General features: G+C 47.2%; 1 protein-coding gene across 2 annotated transcripts in view; it reads right to left on the bottom strand.

Moving 5' to 3' along the window:
* Nucleotides 1-14,624, bottom strand: part of LOC311526236 (actin-binding protein WASF3-like) — a 64,594-nt gene extending 49,970 nt beyond the window's left edge. For both annotated transcript variants that reach the window (XM_084639067.1, XM_084639066.1), the window contains exon 1: nucleotides 14,596-14,624. The gene's annotated coding sequence lies outside the window, so the exon portion shown is untranslated. The remainder of the gene's footprint in view (nucleotides 1-14,595) is intronic.
* Between the last annotated feature and the right edge of the window lie 249 nt (nucleotides 14,625-14,873).

Consider the following 14,873-nt stretch of genomic DNA (forward strand, 5'->3'; position numbering starts at 1 on the left):
CTTTGGATGCCGCAGCCATACATTTACACCTGCCCTGAAGCCTTTGTGTAGCTGCCAGTGTGGAAAGCACCAGGGTTATTACAGCCAGTGCTTAATTCATGCCGGGGCTTGCCGGGGGGGAGGGATAGCTCAGTGGTTTGAGCATTGGCCTGCTAAACCCAGGGTTGTGAGTTCAATCCTTGAGGGGGCCATTTAGGGATTTGTGGCATAAATTGGGGATTGGTCCTGCTTTGAGCAGGGGGTTGGATTAGATGACCTCCTGAGGTCCCTTCCAATCCTGATATTCTATGATTCTATGACATTTCATAGTCCCAGCCGCTCTGGGCTTGCTGCATCAGTTATGAAAGCAAAAAAAAAAAAATGCTTGCACCCTAGCACCTAATTCCTGGAGCCCCAGTACCTCTTTCATTATAAATCAAGCACTGGTTACAGCTCAACACGTGTCTGAACACAGAGCTTTGTTCTAAGTGGGGTGTTTACGAGATTACCAGTTTTTGATTTCATTTACTCTAATTAAAATCCACTGTGTCTGATTCTCCTCTCACTGATATCAGTGTGAATCAGGATTAAGCCAAAGAAAACCAGTGGAGTTAACACTGGTGTAAAACTAATGTGAGAGGAGAATCAGGCCCATTGAACTTAACAGCAATTAGCCTGGGGTTTGGCTTCCTTAGACCTGTGGAAGCAATGATACATTTCACACACACAGAGACCCCAAAGTTCTCTCTGCTCTGTTGAATGAATCAATAACTCTGAAAACTTCCCATACTGGAAAATGTTTTGAGCAGAAGAGAGTCCTGATGACTCTCACAGAGCTGTCATGACAAGACAAGAGTCACCATTCTTGATGTTTACTGGAAACTGTCTGCTTCTAAGCAGCACATCGCTGCTTCCTCGGATAGCACATTTCAGCTTCCATAATGCATCCGTCAAACATTTTTGGCATCTCACCTGTGTTGGTTGTATTGACCTCCCCAAGCTGTTTCTGTTCTGGGAGATGCATTGGTTTGCTCAGTCCCATACACTGCACTTGCTAAATCTAACAGAGGGCCTGGCACTTACATCACAGAGTGCACTAGATTTCAGACACATTTTCACAAATCTCTCTCCAGGATAAAAAAAAAAACCGCAGCATTTTCCTAGGCCGCAAAAATCCACAAGCTGCCCAATACCCATCCAAGTCTTGAAGTGCTGCAAAGGCTGTGTACTCAGAATCAGGGGAAGGGTAAAGAGGGGAGAGCACCTTGAATGACCCCTCCCACCATTACCAACCAGTCAGTATTCTGAGCAACACAAACTCTGAAGAGAATCACATCCAATTCTACACAGCCGGAGTGAAGACGACCACAACAGAGGGACTCTGAGAGTAAGAGGAATAAAGAGGAAACAAGCTATGAGCTTCACACTGCGCAATCTCCCAAGGAAGGATCATGGAACTACAGAATAGGTAGAATGATATTGGCATGCCGTGTGTTTAGATTGCTGGAAGGCCTACACCTACATTCTCTCCTTCTGAATTTCTCTAAACCCTGCAGGGAAGGACCACGGAAGTGGATATGAAAACATGCAGCAATGCCAAAGAGCAGAGGCTGCTGTCCCTGCTGCCACTGCAGGCCTACAAATGAAACCACACGCAATTCATGAGCATGGTTTCATCTGTAGGTAGCATAGCTGCTGCTTGGACACTGCTTCACATTTATCCAGAGAGACTCTCTTAGGGTCACCTCCACCTAAGAAGCCAGTACAGGGGCAGTGAACGGGTCTGCTGCAGTCATTGATCTCATCAACCATCACCCATGGTGCCCTTAGAGTGAAGCAACCACCTGGAGCCCTACAGTAGAACCAAATACTCATTCGCATCCCCAGCCATGGCCCCATCCAACGTTGGCCTCCCTGTGCTGCAAAGATGGAAATCTCTATTTGCCCTGCCCCACAGTTCTCTTGGACACTTGTGTCTCAACCTTGTTGCTTCACAGTGCATAGAAAGGGGTCACTTGAGAGAGCCAGAGTGGGAGGGGTCACAAGTAGGCAGGATGAGGCTAGATGCAGGCCTGGGCATATGGAAATATGTGGTAGGGAGTGTGATACAGGAGGGCCAGGGAGCAGTGGGAGAGTGCTAGAGGGGAAATATATAAGCTCAAGGCTAATTAAGGCATGGTTCCCTGTAGACTAGGGAAGGTGGCTGCAGGTTAATTGGAGCACCTGCAGTCAATTAAGGCCCTGTTAAGAACCTAATAAAACCCCCTGCGTCAGGCAGACAGAGGAGGAGGAGGAAGGAGTGGAGCTTAGAGGTGTGTTGAGAGATTTGGAAGACCTGAGAATTGAAGTAAGGGAGACCCTGTCCAGTAGGACAGGGAGATTCCCTTCCCCCCAGCATCTAAGGACCGAGGGTAACCCCACCTAAGGGGGATGAGGGTAAGAAACCAACAGGGGTTGAGAGGGTCTGGGACTCAGAGCAAGGAGCAAACCCAGATGCCTCCCCCGCTTCCCTCCTCTACCACCTTCCCGGGCTATTAGCGGGGTCCTCGGCACCCAAGAGCAGGGGCAAAGGGTGGCATCTTAGCTCCCCGCCAAGAAAAGCGCAGGACCCACCAGACTAAAATCAGCCATCTTGCCACAGGAGGAACCGGTCACAGATAGCAAAGAGAGCTGGATGGGGCCCTGCGCATGTTACCATTGCATGGAATCCCTGCATCTACACTCGTACTGCCTTCATTTTACATCATGCACTGAGCAGTTCCGACTGTACCCAAGGAGCTAGGCAGACAGCATTTTCCAAGCTGCCTCTTGGAGCATTTGGAGAGGACCATTACAAGAAGTTCCATGTTCAGCCATCACTTCTCATTATTCTCCAAAGTATCCTTTTATGTACATGATTTTATCATCGCTCTCCTCAGGAGCCCCTGAAAGCTGCCTCCCATCTTACCCTGACCAGGAGGGATTCAGTCACTGTTTACGAAGCAAACCTAATTTCCTACAAGTGATTTTGGCCTGGAGTGGTCCAAGGAATCATTCTGCTGCCCAGACTCTGCAGGCTGGCGTCTGTGCACCATGATGCCCTCCATCAGCACACAGCACTTGTGATGGATCACACATTTCCTGGGCTAAAACCATTGAATCTGGGTAGGAAGGTGTAAATTACACCCCACCCCCCACACCAGCACATCTCAGGAACAGCCAGTCCGAGTCCTGCTGGCAGAGGCCACTGAGGGGATGTGCTATTTTAGCACATTCCTCAGCCAGCCTAGCCATGCCCCCTTTCCATCCAGCATCACTCACTCTCCAGGCAGCACTGACTCCCATTGGCCCCCCTGTTCCACCACCACAGCGTCCTCTCCTGACAAGCATTCCACCACCACCGTTCTGCAACTGGGTTTACACCAGCGCTGACCCATGAGTGAATCGGACCCCCCCAAGCTGTAAAACCACACGGGTCCTGGTGATGAGTGAACCTCAGAAGGTGCAGTTCGGAAAACCATGTGCAAGCTTAAATCCTCATCCAAAGCACTTAGGTCTGCAAAACTGGGAATCTTGGAAGAACAGGCTTTCTTGTCAAAATCTGGACACAGGCACCTGGAGAGAGGCCTTTCTTTCTGTATTTCTGCACTTCTGCTTCGGATCTTGGCTATGATCAAGAAGGGCAGATAAGTGAACATCAAAAACAACAGAGAAAAAGCTAACCAGACTGAGAGTTGGTTTAGCAAGTTCTTATTTCATATGAACATGTAAGATCAAAGGCAAAATGACAACAGTTCAGTGACAACTATATAGCAGTTGTGCATGCTAAGATAAGGCCAATCGGATCCCCCTCTCTCTGACACCGGTGCAACTGAACTTAGAATACTGCATTAATTTCCAGGCACCGCACCCCAGAACGATATTGACTGACAAATGGAAAGAAGCTCAAAGAAGAGCAACAAAAGTGATCAGGGATTTGCTGGGTTTGATTTATGATGACAGAACAAGGGAGCAAGATATATATCACCTAACTAAGACATGACCAGAGAAGGAAGGGACCACATGAAAGAGCCTATGAATGTTTGAAGGAGGTAAAATTCCTGGACAGAGAAGAATTATAGGGTGACATTGGGTGAATGGCTAGGAACAATGGGATAAACATGTAGGCTCAGAAGGGTTCACAGCAAGTGGGCTATTCTGAGGTTTTTATGTTCTCATGTACTAGGGATTCTGAAATTTCAGGTCAGCTCCATACAACTGGGCAATTATTTGCACTCTATTCAATCAGCAGCTGCTGATGCCACCAAGATTACAGTTCAGTCCGTGTTTCCTTTGAAAGCTTGGCCATGAACATCAAACAACCCAAATGTCATAAGCCCACATTTTCAAAAATTGGCCTCTGATTTTGGGTGCCTAACTCGAGACATCTTGGGCCTGGTTTTCAGAGGCACTGGGCACTCAAAGCTGCCGCTGAACTTTAACTGGACTTGTGAGAGTTCAGCACTTCTTAAAATCAGGTCCAAGGTGTCTTGATTTGGGCACCCATGAACTGAGTCTCCCAAAATCAGAGCTTTGCAAAATTGTGCCCTCGCTGTCTATGCGTGAATGTCCAGGAGAGATCCTTTGATGCTTTATGGACAGTTAAATAATCTCCTACTCTTCAGATTATATCCCCCATATGTGACCTTTAATCCAAGATTTAGTCTGCTATGATTAGCTCATTTCCACTGCAACTACATGTTCCTTCCCCTTAATTCCTCTGCTTAACTATATTTTTATACACCCTGAGGCCAGATCCTCAGCCGGCGTAAATCACTAACTTTAATGGAGCAATGCCAATTTATGCCAGCTGAGGACCTGGCTTCTTGTGCTTATTTTTTAACTCTCCTGTCTACTCACCCTCTGCTCCTGCTATCCAGTGCCATAGCTTTGCCTTCTGTAAAAATCCTGGTTCATCACTTGTTCATGCAGAGCAGGGACAGCCAGTGCGTGGCCAGCAGACCTAGAATGGCCCACAATGCTGAGGTGCAGCCTGCGAAGACTATAGGTTCCAGTGTGCGATACCTTGATCAAAAAACAAGTCACTCAAAGCATCACACGCTTGGAATGGTAGTCCCCGGGGTTTGTATTCCTCCATCCGTTTCATTTTAATTAGGTGCAGCTCATAGGCTGCTGGAGAGTTATCAGTGCAGCCTCAGGTTGGATGAAGTTTTAATCCCCCTCGCATGCAGCCAGTCCTCCTTGGGCAGGATGCAGAGGCTCCAAATTTATTTCCATTGCTTCAGAGCGTTAACAAAAAATCATCTCTCTCTTCATCCTAGCAGAGGAAACAGATGAAGCTCTGGCGAACTCTTCAGAGGAAGAGAGAGAACAGAAGGTGTTGACAGTTACAGAGGGTTGGGGACAATGTTGTAAAGATGTGAAGCAAGAGAAATCATTTGGTGTAGCATGGAGTCTGGCTACTAACATCAGGGGATGAATGTAGCTCAGGAGACAGGGAGGTATGTAATCACAAAGGCTGAGCCTTATTTATCATGGATGGCTTGGCAAAGAGGAGGACTGATGCAGAGTGGACTTCCGTGGAGATGTTTGCAAAGGGATTTAGAAACATACACGACTATCTCTGAAAGAGGTGGTGAGGAAAAAATCCGCCATCCTACTGAGTGTTTATCAAGTGAGAAACACACGGCTTGAGTCGCACATAATACAGACAGATAAAATGCAGAGTTTCCTAGTCTGCTCTGACAATACCCCTTCTCATGACCAACAGCACCTCCTATTGCTCCAGCAATGGGGCACTGGTAAGGGGAGACAGTCAGGTACAATGGATGCCTCTAAACTGAATCATGGATTTGCAATGCTGAGAAATGGGGATAAGCCCAGCCCTGACCTGGGATATGAGCCCCAGGCTCCAGAGATGAATGGCTAGCGCACTAAAGCACTACACCACCTAAGCTTTAGAATGGGAACCCCAACTATTGCATTTATAATACCAGCTTGTAAGGCAGCCAAAGTGCTAGTAAAGGGAGGTCAACAACATTTCAATAAACAGAGGAGAGCAGGTGATCAAGGGTGGCCCTGGTGCAAGTTTGTTTTCTAATTCAGTATGTGCACCAAACACGGAAGAGAAACATATTTAACCCAGGATAAGGAAATATATAGAGCATAACTGAAGACACTCCATTTTGGGAGGAATCTGGTAACCATGCATTGATCTCACCATGAGCTGTCTTTGGGGGAACCTCCAAAGGTTCAGAAGTTTATAACAGTGCCCAAAAGCTGATTCACTCAAAATGGGGGTGCAAAAATTGTAAGCACAGATTTTAGCTCAAGGTTTGCCCAAGGCTTTGGGGTCAGCTCTCATTTTATTTCAGTCACTTTGCCTACCCTTAATTATTATTGCACCTGCCCAGGATGACTGGCCACTTACTGTACCAGAATATCAGAGTATTGCTGAACCCAGAATGTCAGAGAACTGCCAGGAACCAGAGCAGCAGAGTAATGCTAAAAAAACCCGGAGTACTGGACTAATGCCAGAACTCAGAGTAGTTTGAGAAAATGAAAACAGTATATTGAATATCTGTAATCCTGGGAAAGGGAAAGATGAAAAAACTTGCAAATAAAAGTCAAAAGAAGAACAAAAAAAGGGGACTCAGGGCCAGATCCCATAGCCCTTCCTCACACAAGCAGCCCTCATTCACATGTGCAGTCCCAGTGATGGCAATAGGAGTATTTGGGTGAGTAAAAATTGCAGGATCAGGCTCTAAAATTGTCAACGAAAGCAAAAACACAAGACAGTCTTTAAATATTTAAAGACTTAAAAAGTCAGGCTGTGGGGTGAGTGAAAGGACAGGCGAGGGAGATGAGAATGAAGCTAGCTCCTGGGAGCTTGAATGGAATCTCTGCCCCAGCAGCGTTCACAAGAGAATCGGAGGGAAGGTTCATGCTGGACAGTGGAAACAAAAAGGATCCCTACACTAAGTGAAATATGAAAGGTTTTCAAGTCATAGGAGGAGCAGCTGAGAAATTAAACCAATTGTAAAAGAAGTTAGAGAGTGCTAGACCCAGATAAACAACATCTCCTGTGAATTAATGTGAGTCACTACTCACAACACTTGAACCCAAAGCTGCCTCAACCTTTGCATTGCTTAAAATAAAAAATATTTTAATTTATTGCCCCTTTGTCATTTCCCTGATTTCCCTCCACTGCCTTTATGATCTAGTGATAGCAACATGCTGAAATACAGCCCAGGCTGCTGGGTTTTCCATCCAGTACTGACCCTTGACTGAGCTCTACAAAGCTGAGGAGGAGGCTGCTGGACAGAGGGTGGGGAAGCAGATTAAAAATGGCAGCAATGCAGAAGGAGACCTATGCTGCTATCAGAAGAGCTGGGTAGGGAAGCCTGGTAGATGTAAGTTGACTAGCCAGCTGCTATCTGTGAAGGCTCTTAGCTCATTAACTTAGTCCCATTAGGAACCCAACATATATTTTCTTCTTCAACCAATCCATAATGCACCCAGAGGATGTTTATTTTTAAAAGCAGATTCATGATTTAAAATTTCACTGAGAGTAAGTCCTAAGCCTCATGAAAGATGCTGGACTGGCAGACTCACAGACAGAAGGCCTCTGCTTATCCACAGACCATATATAGGACAGGCATGAGCTGCTAAGCTTTCCCCACCAAGTCTCGGCAACATGTCTCAACCCTATCATGGAAGGATCAGGGGATTCCATCTCCATGCCAAACAGCCAGCATTGTGTTTTATTCTTTGTTGAGACTGCAAAAAAGGGTGCCAGTTGGCATCAACAGTGGTGGTGATTTTGGAGATGAGAACACTTGATCAGTGGAACTGAATAAAGAGCACACGGTAGAACATTCAGTAAACAATTAAGGCAGAAGAAGTTTTACTTCCATATTTTTTACTATTTTTGGTCAACATCCATGCAAGTTATTATTTCCCATTTGTCTATAAATTTGCTAAGACTCAAGTTCAAAGAGAGAAAACCCCATGGGTGGTTTATTTCCAAACTCATTGTTTGGCCACACGTTATTAAACGTGGTTTGCATAATAAAACATGTTCTCCACTTATGAGAAGGACAAATATATAAACGTCTTCATTAAATTAACATGTCGCTTTTTTAGCCCAGCACCATCAAGGTTTAAGTCAGTAGAGAGTAAAGTGCATTTTATTTATTTATTTGTCATCTCTAGATGTTGTTTTGTTTCCCTAGTACTGATGAAAGAACTGACATGGGCTGGGCAGCATCCCCAATGATGTGCTCCACCTCTGATCTAAACAGAGCACTTCCAGAGAGGAAGGATGGTGCCGTGTTTAGGGCATAAGTCTGGGCCAGCTTCAATACCCAGCTCTACTGCAGGGCTCTTGTTTAACCTTGGGTGAGTCACATAGTCTCCCTCTGTCTCTCATCTGTGAAATGGGGATAACAGGACTTCCCTACCTCACAGAGATGTTGTGAGTCCCCAGTGCAATGGGATTGGAGCCTGTAGGCATGACTGTAATACAAATAACAGTACTCAGAGAAGCTTGTTATCTACCTTAAAGACTGCGAGGTGCTGTAGTAACAGGGGCTCTATAAGCACCTTAGATAGGGAGTCAGAGAGGAATTCAGTCCTTGGCCTCTCCACTGAGAATGCTAGTTGGAGTAAATTGTGGTAGTAGCTTTTTGTGACACTCAAGTATAATCTTGGACTAAAAAGGGGGAAATTTACATAGAAAACCAAACATATGGGTCTGATTTATGCAATCGAGTTGTGATAGTTTATTAGTGATTGATATGAATGATCACTTAGACCACATATCGTATCGATGTGAAAAAATACCATAGCTCCATTTAAAACTTATCCCATAAAAACAGCTTTAACTATCAGAGATTACATTACACTTCGGAACTACTGCTGAACCTCACAAGGATTTAAAATAAGACAGAGGGGTAGACCCTCAACTAGTGTAAATTGTCATGGCTCCACTGACTTACACCAGATGAACGTTTTTCATACTCAAAGGTTTGTTGTTAGTTTCAGTTTTGGGAAACCCAAGCTGAGCCATAATGACCTCAATGAAATCAGCACATTTCAGGGACAGGTGTCAGACAATAATAACATGTTGCACTTGAGACATTGCCATGTAACACTGGTACCAATACTGTAAATAAATGTCAACACTTGTCATGCAGACATGAAAGGAAGAGGAACTTGGAGGCAAAAGTGATTAGGAACAGGAGCCAGAGCCTTTTATTTCTTGGTCATTGATTTAAAGGGTATCCAGATTGGGAGCCTCCAAACTTCATTACCATGTAATGGCTGCTTGGTGATATATGTGAAATGAGTTGATAAGCATCAGTCCCATTCGTAGGTCTTCACATCACTGAAATATCTGCTAGCAGAGAAGCCAAGAACTGAAGGGGCTAGGAAGATTGAGCTACAAATATCAAATCCTAAAGCCCTCCCAGGGCCTGGATGAGGCATCTTTGAGGCTTACGCTTGTTTTGTCTCTTGGTAGAAACAATACCTCTGTCTCAGTACAATCAATCTATCATCTTCCACCAATATTAAATTCATTCATTAAACAAAATCTGACATCCTTAACTTCGATAATAATTGAGTAGAAATTTTTCCTGTGAAATTCAATGTAACATTAAATCACACCTAAAAATATTCCCATTACTGCACAGTTTCATTAATAAACATTACATTTTGTCTCTCTTTCTTGCACTGTAAAATGCTCAAGATCTAGGAATTACACTTGACTAAATTGCTTTTAAATCACAAATTTGTTTGAAGACTAGGTTCTATCAAGGAACTATTATCCAGAAGCCTATCTATAAAAGGGATGTAATAAACTCAAATGCTTCTTTACCTCTTGGTCACTGTAAGACACCACTTGTACTGTATGTCTAACACAAAACACTCAGGGTTCATTATATATTTCTTATTTAAAATCATAAAGAATAAATAAAGAAAAATTAAATGTTATTTTACAGATGAAAGCTATCAAAGCCTAATACATAATTGGTAATCAAATTTTCATTTAGCTATTTTCCCTGTGCTTTTAGGTTTTGTGGTATTTTGTTTTTTTCATTTGATTACTTAGAAATATCTAATGTTTACTATTCAACAGTGTTATTAAAAGTACAGCTCAGTTACAGACCATTATCATTGTATTGTCGCCTGCACCTCCAGTCATGGATCAGGGCCTCCAGGTGATAGGTGCTGTACAAACACATTACCAAATGATGGTCTCTGCCCCAAAATATTTACAACCTAAGTCTAAAATGAGAGACAAGATATAGATGAAATAAACAGGGGAACGAGGAAATAAGATGATTGTCAATGACATGATAAGCAGTGGTCACAGCATGAGCTGCCTAAAAAGAGCACAGTTTTATCCCTTCCTACGTTTTGCCTCCTATCAACCACTAGTCTGCTCACTTCCCTGGATTTCTCCTACCCCTGGATTTTTCTCACATCACCCATCATGCATACAATCTGCTCCCTGATTCTTTGCACCTTCCAGCCTCAATCTTCTCCTTCAGACCCCTCGAGACTCACTCCCTTTCAGTTCCCCTTCCAGGTCAAACATCTCAGCTAGCTTTGTTCTCTTATAAATATAATATCTTCACATTTTGACATAATAGAGCATGGAACCAACCAGGTGAGGATGTAACAAAATCTTATGATCTTTTAACATAACCCTCTTCTTCCTCCCTTTATCTCCTCTCCAGCCTTTACCTGTCCTATGTTTAATTTTGATTGTAAGCTCCTTGGAGAAGGGATCTGTCTTCTTCATTTATCTGCAAAGCAACAGGCTGTAGAAATCCAGCAGCAGCAGCCAAATCTTGAAGTCTACTTTGGCCGAATAGTAACAGGCATTGGTCCAACAATAATAACTGTTAGGTATTTTAATTCCTCTTTTAAGCTTTGTCACCGGTATTCATAGCACGGCAACATTTCTTACCTTTTATAAGCTTTGTGCAATGAGATGTAAAGCACTATCACACTGACCCAAAGCCATTCTCCCACAATATCCCAAGGACTTTGATAACCCCAGGGACAATCTTTGAACAGTATATCTGATGTTTTCCTTTATTCAAATGCCTTTCTTGTCCCTAATTTTAGGTCATTGCCCGGTGCAACGCCTTTCATTGTGGTCACCTTGCTCTTCCATGATACTAGATGCTCTTCCAGACAAACTTCATTGCTGTTCGCTTCCCAGAGGAAAACCTCATCAATCTTTCTGGGGTCAGTATTGAACAGTGAGAACAATTAAAGCTCTTCAGCCACAATCAATCCAACCGAGGGACATAACTGCAATGTGCTGAGCAACCCAACTCCCACCGATTTCCGGAATGGAGGGCACTCACTACCTGGTAGGATTGGGCCCAAAGCTTTATATGAAAATCAGGTGCATGGTTATTGATGAACAGCACTCCAGGGGCATCCAAACATTGCCCACTAGAGGGCCACTTTTTCAGCTTGCCAAGATCTCAGGAGCCACAGGGCTCCATCATCTTGGCTACCGTCGCCTTCAGTTGAGAGCTGCGGCCTGTGTAAACGGCGGCTCCAAGTAAAAGATGCTTCATGCTGATCTCAGCAGCCATTACATAGTCTCTCTCCCGGTTCCACCGCCTTATTAAAGAAGAGAGCAGCCAAGGGTCGCACTGTGGAAACCCCACAGCCTAGATCAACTAGATCCACTTCAGCGCTCTCCAGATAGCGGGCATCCCTGTGTTCTCAGACAGCATTAATACACTGTGCAAGTTAACCTTTCTGGCTTACAAAATGAATTAATTCTACCCGTGTTGTTCTATCTACATATTTGTCTGGGTCTTTACACTGTACCCATTACCATCATAGCTGACAGTAAAGCTGTTGTAGACAAGATAATAACAAATAAAGCACCTATGAATTACGCTGAAATGTGCCCGAACTCATGTTTTGAGCTGTATAAACCAGCAGCATTTTTAGCACATTAAAACAATGACAAGGAGACAGAGAATCTCCTGAGACTTGAATTATAAAATGAAAACTCCCTATAAGTAAGAGTGGCTGAATCCCAGAGTGCTGAATCCTAGGTGCTCTTTATGGGTAATCTATACTTTGATTTCGACTTGCACCTGTCACTCTGAAACCCTGGTGATGGGCTCACTGGAAATGCACAGAACAGACAGACAGGTTAAACGGGCGTCCCACAGGAAGGTGCTGATTCCAAGCATTAACACATGCCTAATTACATCTGGTCACTTGCCAGGTGGAAATGAAAAAAATCCTCCTCGGGTGCCCCTGTCACAAGCCAGCAGCCAGCAATTGCAAATCTGACCTACAACACTGCCCCCTGCCCACACTAGCCCCATACTCTCTCAGGACAGACATGTTATTACACACAATATAACCACTGACACAGCAGGTGCAGCTGAACAGTGAAACTGTGCTAATGAAAGGCCTGATGGAAACAACACACAAACAAATCCGCCAGTCACTAGTAAAAATGTTACTCCAAGGAAATTAAAAATTGCACACCCTGGCACACACCTGCCCAGACCAACCGCCTCAAGATCCACAAACACTTGTGGCAGGTGTACTTTGTTGGCAGGTCAAGATCTCATGCTGAGTTGACAGCTGTTGTAACATTGATGTTTCTTCCTGATTAGCTGGGCTTTCCCCAATCCTCATCCCCATCCACCCAGCCAATCACATCTTCCAGGTCTCTCAAAATCAACTTCCAAATCCCCAAGGGATTGAGGAGTGGGAAGGGGGGGGGAGCATCTACAATTGTGAAGTCATCAGTTTAGGGGAGCCAATGGGGTGGGCATTTTGGGGTCAGCTGCCCTCAGCATGTCAACTTCACCTGCAAGCTTCCAGCTCTTGCTGCCTTGGCGGATTATCAACAGAGAGTGGAATCAATGCTGATCTATCTCTGCCTCCATCCTAATAATGGCCAGAGCGCTGAGCTCAAACCCCAGAGCTCTCCGCGCAGCCAGAAGCGAAAATCCATCTTTAAAAGCTCCCATTAAATAGATCTGAACTGAGCCTCTGATTCTGACAGGCATCTTGCAGCCCCGCCGGGTTACTCCAGCCTGCTCTGAGCTATCCAGCCTCCAGCCACCGCCAGCATCTTAGCCATAAAGTCCCAGGCTGCTGCTGGGAGGGTATCAGCTGTTGCTGAGTTTCTTCAGCGACCTACCCATCCTCTGCATGTGGGGCTGGATCGGTGCCCGGGAAACGCTGGGATAAGGTCCCCGGGCGTGGTCGGTAGTCCTCACACACCCAAATGCAGCTTAGCTTCCTTCCCCCTCCCCTCTCTGCTGCCCATCGTAGCGGACCCAGACGCTCCGGGCTCCCCCCCCCCCGCCCTTCCCAGGAAAGCTAGAGTCACTCCGCATCCCCACCCCAGCCCCGAGTCCCCCCTGTCCCCTAGCGCGCGGATTCTAGGGGGATCCTTCCCGCTCTCCCGTGAGACATTCCTGCTCCCCCACCTGTCCCAGCAACGGCTGGACCTGCTGCTCTCAGCAGCTATCTCTCCCCCCCCCAGCGCCCCCGTGCAATGGGAGGGGAACCCCCGACCTCCCCCCCCCCGCCCGCTCATCCACGCAGGGGGATCGGAGTCCTCATGCACCGCGGCGTGTCCCCTTCCCCGCGCCGGGGGATCCGAACCCTCCAGCCCCCCGTGCAAATGGCTGGAGAGCCCCTGCATCGTCACGCAAAGGGGCCGGGCAGCCCCCACGCCCCGCCATCCCTCCCCAGCCCAGGCGGGGAGAGCGGAGCCCCCGCTGCCGCCCTCACCGCGGTGCCGCTGCTGCTGGCGGGCGCGCTGCCTTCAGCGCGGGGCGGCCGGGGAGCCCGGGCGGCCGGCCGGGGCGTTCATGTTTGCGGCGCGGGCGGGCGGAGGAGGCGGGTGCCGAGCCGGGGCTGCAGAGAGGGCGGCTGCCTCTGCGCGTGTGTGTGCCCGGCAGCTTCGCCCAGCCTGGCACTCCGCAGTGCTCGCACGGCGCATGTGCTCCGCACCCCCTGGCTGGGGACAGCCCACATGCGAGGCGGCTGGGGCTGGCCCTCTCCAGTGGGGGGCCGGAGGGGGGGGGCGCAGTCTGCTGATTTCATTCCCCGTCACCCTGCCTGCCCGAGCTGGGCCGCCCCCTCCCCTTCATCTCCCTGAGCGCCCCCCCGCCCAGCATTTGACTCCTGTTTGTTACCCCCTTTGATCGGGGGTGGGGCCCCACACCCCACTAACTTTATTCTGTCATTATCCGAGTGATCAGATCTGCGCAGACCCCCCCCCCACTCCGAAGCTCCCCTGCATCAGCCAGCCCGGTGCTCTACGCTGCCCACCCCACCCCCGGTGTATCCCCACCTCCGCGTATTTCCCCATAGCCCACAGTGATCCCAAAGCACAAAATACTCGGTAACCCCCCCCCCCCACCGCGTAGCCTCCAGCTCCTCCCCACCGTGTATCCCCCCGGCCCTCCGCACACACGTCGCCTCCCCCCCCTTGCACGGATGACTGTAATTCCGTTGAGCGCTCAGATGCCATGGGGCGGGAGGGAGAGTCAGCTAGGCAAATGCTGCTTCCTCCAGATAACCCAGCACTAGGTAACTAGGGCTCAAAGGGTAAGGCTTTACCGGCAGGATCCCCTCTTCTTCTCTCCCCCTCCTCATGCATTCGGCTCATTCCTTCAATATGCCCATCTGCCTTCCCATCTCAGCCCCGGAAGTCCTGCGCGCAGCTCCCAGCCGGCAGTTTAGTTTCTTAACTTCTCCATCTGGGTAGAGACACAGGGGAGGCGAAGGAGGCAAAGCCTCCAGGACAAAATAATTGGCTCCGGTGTCTAGAAACCGAAAGAGCTGGTCACAGTAACTCAGATCTACCCTCACCACGGTGGCGTCCCTCTCAGCCGCCA

Source organism: Lepidochelys olivacea (genome assembly GCF_965140295.1).
Source record: "Lepidochelys olivacea isolate rLepOli2 genome assembly, chromosome: 9".
NCBI lineage: Eukaryota > Metazoa > Chordata > Testudines > Cheloniidae > Lepidochelys > Lepidochelys olivacea.